The sequence below is a fragment of the Phacochoerus africanus genome, chromosome 11, assembly GCF_016906955.1.
Source record: "Phacochoerus africanus isolate WHEZ1 chromosome 11, ROS_Pafr_v1, whole genome shotgun sequence".
NCBI lineage: Eukaryota > Metazoa > Chordata > Mammalia > Artiodactyla > Suidae > Phacochoerus > Phacochoerus africanus.
Window position 1 is genome coordinate 35,725,924 of NC_062554.1, and position 5,016 is coordinate 35,730,939.

A 5,016-nucleotide genomic window follows, 5' to 3' on the forward strand; every position below is an offset into this window, starting at 1 on the left:
AACAATTTACAGAAAAAGAATTATAAATGATTTAACATATGAAAATATGTTAAACCTCTCTCATAAAATAAATGTAAATGAAATGCCCTGAGCTATGATTTTCTACCTGTCAGATTGGAAAACACAACATCTTAGTAACAAATTCAGATGACTTATTCTCATATATTATATAACGAGTTATATCTCATATATGCTGGCAGGATTATAAATTGGTATGAATTCCTTGATGGATAATATGAAAATATAACATAAAATTACAAATGCACATTACCTTTGAGTCAAGAATCCCACAATTTGCAGTTGTTCCTACAGATATATTATCAATGTATATATACATTTACAGACATATATATTGTAGATATATATTTTGATTATAGCAAAGGATGGTATATTAGTTACCTATTGTTGCATAGCAAATTATCCCAAAACTTAGTGGCTTATTATTTATTATCTCAGCTTCTGGGCCTTGAATCTGGGCAGAGCTTAGCTGGGTCCTCAGCCTCGCTGTCTCTCACAGGCTGCCATCTAGATGTCAGCCTAGGATCTGCAGTCTCACCTGAAGCCTCACCTGGGGAAAAATCTGCTTCCAAGCTCATTCAGTGGTTGTTGGCATTATCAGTTCCTCAAGGATTGTTGGGCTAAGGACCTCAGTTCCTCACTGATTGGTGACCAAAGCTTTCCCTCAGTTCCTTACTATGTGGCCTCTCCCACATGGCAGTTGCATCATCAGAACATGGTAGCCAGGAAGAAAATAGAGTCAGTTGGCAAGACAGGGGCAATTTTATAACCAAATCATGGAAGAGACATCTCATCACGTTTGCTGTACTGTATTTGTCAGAAGCAAGTCATGAGGTTCAGCCCACATAAAGGGAAAGGATTTATACAAGGGCATGAAAACCAGAAGGTTGGGATTACTGGTGATTTGCTGCCACAGTTGGAAACAGCAAGATGCTGGGAACTGAGCATATAGATGACAGGTATTAAATAGACAATACACTTACAGGGTTCAAACATTTTTAAATGATAAGATTTTCAGTGAAAAGCTGCTCAACAGTGAAGCTACTAAACATCCTTTTGCATTTAGTATCTTTTTAACCATGTGAACATATTTCTTGCAAAATTTTTAAATTAAAAATGTATTTATTATTTGTTTGGTAGCCTCCTGCTTCCATTCTCTATGAGAAAATCCAATTTGGAGTTCCCGTCGTGGTGCAGTAGTTAACGAATCTGACTAGGAACCATGAGGTTGCAGGTTCAATCCCTGCCCTTGCTCAATGGGTTAAGGATCTGGTGTTGCCGTGAGCTGTGGTGTAGGTTGCAGACACGGCTCGAATCCAGAGTTGCTGTGGCTCTGGCGTAGGCTCGCAGCTACAGCTCTGGCTCGACCCCTAGCCTGGGAACCTCCATATGCCGCGAGAGGAGCCCAAGAAATGGCAAAAAGACCAAAAAAAAGAAAATCCAATTTATTTTTTTAGAGCACTGATCAGAATTTGCAGTTTATAATTATTTGCATATTAGCTTGTTTACTGTTTATATTTCTCACAATAATTTAAGCTTTAGAAAGGCAAGGGCTAGTTCTCTTTCACCAGTGTGTTATCCAGGCCAGCACTGTGCCTGGCATATAGCAGGCATTCAATAATCATTTGTTGCATATTAAACAATCTAATGAATGATGCAAGCATTGAATCACAATGTATCCTCTTTTATTATTTATTATTATTATTATTGTCTTTTTGCCTTTTCTTGAGCCGCTCCTGTGGCATGTGGAGGTCGAATCGGAGCTGTAGCCGCCAGCCTTTACCAGAGCCACAGCAACTTGGGATCCGAGCCGTGTCTGCAACCTACACCACAGCTCATGGCAACACCAGACCCGTAACCCACTGAGCAAGGGCAGGGATTGGACCCGCAACCTCATGGTTCCTAGTCAGATTCGTTAACCACTGCGCCATGACGGGAACTCCCAATGTATCCTTTTTTAAAACCCAGTAGTATGATGTAGTTCTTATCCCATTACTAAACCTCTATCATACTAGATTATTATTATTTATATACCTGTGAGCTTCTTAGGAGATAAACTTGATAAAAGTATAATATACGCCAAATTTATTAATATTTCCTTCTCAAACTTTAGCTCTAATATCTTTAAGTATGACATTCTTCCAATAAAATTGAATCCTGACTATGTATCAACAGGATTCTTATTCTTTGTAAACCTATATTCAAAAATAAAGATAATTCATATACACAAATGAATATAATAGGCAAGAGCACCCTAGATAAAATTCTTTGGAAATCAGAAGAAAAAGAAATTATTCACATTTTGGGGGAATGGGAAAAAACTTTATGGAGTATATAATATTTAAAATAGCTCTGAAATAATGGGTAAGATTTGAGTACGTAAAAATAACAGGAAAGGACATCTTGGGAGCAATGAGAACAAGAATCAGTAAGCAATACAGGGCAAGTGTGAAGCATGCATGGGAGCAAACTATCTGGTACAAATGGAGACCTGCGTGTGAAGTGGGGAGCAGAGAGAACTGAGAGGGGAGACCTTAAGAGGGCAGTTATAGAGTCACCTCTGTTATTTACAGGAGTTTAGATTTCATACTAGGAATTAAGTCACTGAGAGAGTTCAGTTAAGGAGAAACAGCTCCAGGTTTTATAAAACTCATTTTGGCAGCAGTGTAAAAAATCAGAGAGAGGTAAGACTTAAGACGGGAGAAATCATGCATGAAATAGAGAATAGCAATCAGCAAGATGTAGTTACCTAAAATACAAGAAATTACTGTGAACAGCACAAGATAAAGTCAATTCATAGTATTAAATTTTGAAGTACAGGAATAGTATGGAGTTCATGGCAGGGAGTAAATAATAAAGCCTGGAGAGATCTGGGAAGATTTTTTGAATACCTAGTTATAAGATCGTGACTTCCATGAGTCCTTGAGGAGCCACCTGCTGCTAAAAAAATCACGATTCAGTGTAAACGAACTAAGCTTCGTGCAGTTCTGTCGTGGCTCAGTTGTAATGAACCTGACTAGCATCCATGAGGACAAAGGTTTGATCCCTGGCCTCGCTCAATGTGTTAAGGATTGGTATTGCCATGAGCTGTGGTGTAGGTCAAAGATGAAGCTTAGATCCTGAGCTGCTTTGGCTGTGGTGTCGGCCAGCAGCTGCAGCTTTGATTCAGCTCACAGCCTGGGAACTTTCATATTTCATGGGTGCAGACCTTACAAGCCAAAAAAAAAAAAAAAAAGAAGAATCCAAAATCTGTCTTGTTCCTCATTACTAAAAGAGCTAAGTGATTAAATATTTTGAACTCCTCAAATAATATGGTATTTAGCTAGAGTAATCTATAAAGACATAAACTGAGAAAGAAACTGTGGTTAATTCAGTTGCAAACCAGGTACTAAAAGATACATTCCTTTGTTCAAACAATTAAATCACACCTTAAAACAGCAGCTGCAGTTGCAGTCACTATATGGTTAGGTTTACAATAATCCACCATCATTCTCCAAGATCCATTTTCTATACTACCTGAAAAGGTGAGTTGCATGGAGATATCGCAGGATCATCACCCTTGTATTTTTAAAATCTGTGATGGTAGCACTAATCTCCATAATCTCTTTAGGAATGTGATATTTTCATTTACTATTTTCCTTAGGGAACCAGTTTTTTTGTTGTTGTTGTTGTTTTTTTTTTTTGTCTTTTTGCCTTTTCTTGGGCCCCTCTCGCAGCATATGGAGGTTCCCAGGCTAGGGGTCTAATCAGAGCTGTGGCTGCTGGCCTACACCAGAGCCACAGCCACAGCAATGCAGGATCTGAGCCACGTCTGCAACCTACACCACAGCTCATGGCAACGCTGGATCCTTAACCTACTGAGAAAGGCGAGGGATAGAACCCGCAACCTCATGGTTCCTCGTCGGATTTGTTAACCACTGAGCCACGATGGGAACTCCTAGGGAAGCAGTTCTAATGGCTTCCACTTGGCCTTTCCCACAATAATAACACTCCTTCCATAGGTCAGGAAACCAATACAGGTTCTGGCCTTTGCTGAGTATGCTATTCCAATGATTCATTCAGGAACTAGGGAAATCACCACATGGTGGGTTCAGGGACCCAATGGGACCACAGTGAGATGGACTTGAGCTAAAATTCCATTGATTTTCTAACCTCCATAAGTCTCTGCTCTTATGGTTGAGTCATAGTGACATCTTGGGTCCCTTGGAATTAGTCTCAGTTCAGAGCCAGTGTCCAGTAAATGTTTGATTATTCTCTTTTCCCCAATGCAGTCACTTAGTTAAAGGCTATATATTCCTTTGAGGTAGGATGGGGAAAATAGTCACAGTGTAAATTTTTTAGAAGTGTACTGGGATCCTTCCTCAAGGGGTTCAGGGTCTGTAAATTGGCTATGTCTGAGAATTGGTTGAGAGATCCTATTTGTTTTGGTGATCTGAGTTGGACTTAAATCATAACTTTCCCACTTATATTGATGAAGTAAAAATTTAACTAGTTGTCTTCTGGGGACCATACTTAACTAGGCAGCATCATAGGTCTTTGGGAACCAGACTTGTGATTGCTGCTTTGACTCTTCTGTTTTTTACTATAACCATGCCCACCTTGCTTTGATGGGTAAGTGGAGCCACTTAGACCCTGCCACTCAGGAATCCAATTATCCCCATTGCACCCAGGATCTCAGTTTGTTGGCAGCAGTTCCCAATGCAATTTCAGATAAGAATGACCATAATTCTTCAGGGATGCTAGGGTCTCCTCACAAATTTGAGATCTCTTTGGAGGTTTCCTTCCACCAACCCTACTCCCGATGGGGTGACATCATTGTTCTGCCTGGCACTGAAATCTCTCTGGTTGTTACTTAGAACCTAGATAGTGATGGTTGTTTTTCCTGCCATTGTAGACCTTGTTATTAATTTCTTTCTTTTTTTGTCTTTTTAGGGCCACACCCTCGGCATATGGAGGTTCTTAGGCTAGGAGTCGAATCAGAGCTCTAGCCACTGGCCT